Source organism: Euprymna scolopes, chromosome 24, assembly GCF_053919585.1.
Source record: "Euprymna scolopes isolate OS-2025 chromosome 24, ASM5391958v1, whole genome shotgun sequence".
Taxonomy (NCBI): Eukaryota; Metazoa; Mollusca; class Cephalopoda; order Sepiida; family Sepiolidae; genus Euprymna; species Euprymna scolopes.
Genome location: NC_136505.1, coordinates 77,456,667 through 77,458,172, shown reverse-complemented (window position 1 = coordinate 77,458,172; position 1,506 = coordinate 77,456,667).

Here is a 1,506-nt window from a genome sequence, read left to right as displayed (position 1 = left end):
ATATATATATATTATATATATGGTTTTGAATATATATTAATAATATATATATATATATATTATATATATGGTTTTGAATATATATTAATAATATATATATATATATATATTATATATATGGTTTTGAATATATATATATTAATATGTTATATATATTGTATATATATGGTGTTAAATATATATATATTAATATATATATTATATATATATGGTTTTGAATATATATATAGATATTCTGTACTTAAAAATAACAAAGCAAATCCCAATCTATTTCACTGATTATATATTCTATCCAGCCCTATAATTCTTTAAATAGCATGCACTACAAAATTCACCATTTATTTTCATTGGATTTGTCTATTATCACAATGAAATTTAACGCTGCAGTTGTTATAAATGTTCAATTTAAAATTACACCCAAATTTATTGGATACATTTTTTTCATTTTTTTTTTCTTTTTACTTTACAACTAAGTTTTGGCATTCGATTAAAAAAAAAAATATTCATTTTAATTAATTTTTTTTTCAACTTTTCTTTATTTTGTTTCTTCCATTATTGTTTATTAGAACAGAAAGATATTAAAACAATTTTTTTGTAATCCAGAGAGGTTGCAGGTAGTGCGTGTGATATGCCTTTAAATTCTTATATATGCAGGTACATATTAATATTATATGGTTTTGAATATACATTAAATAAAATAGACATTTTTTTTGTCTGTTAATTCTACTTCCGATCCTTTCCAACTTCTGAATAACAATCTTCACTTCCAAAAGGCAGGAACTGGCTGATGTAATTGGCATATTTATCATAAGTCCAAGTACTTTCCAATCCTTTAGGATTCATCGTCAGGGATAGATTAATCTAACTAGTTTTGAACAGTTTTTTTTTTGTTTTTTGTCAAGTATCAAAATTGTTTCAAACCAGTTAGATTAATCCTGAAGGATTGTAAAGTACCCAGACTTATGATAAATATGGCAATTACATCAGCCAGTTCCTGCCAGAAATGAAGACTGTTATTCCTAAGTTGGAAAGGATCGGAAGCAGAATAGACAAAAGAAACATCTATTTTATTTAATGAAATATGCTTAAGAGAAAAAATGCTTCCTAAATATACTCACACACACACACACACATTTTTTTTTTTATCATGAGAGGTAGAAAGAGATGCATTTTGTAAAGTAATTTTTAATTTATATCTGATTCAAATGACATTAGTAAATAGAATTCCTATTTACTTGCTTCCCATGAGGGCAAATTAGACACCAGGTCACTTTTTAATATGAGGGAAAATCCAGCCCCTCAAAAAGAGGCTTTCTGGATTGGGACAAACACCAAAATTTCTCCCAACCTAGAATGTGGTGTTCATCACTGATCGAGTGCAAAAAAGTACTGGAACAGATGGTACACTTTGATCTTAACTACAATGCCATGGGTAGATTTCTTGCTGATTTCATTGTTAGCTAAAAACATGAAGACAAAATTATTGGCTAATTTTTACATAGCAAA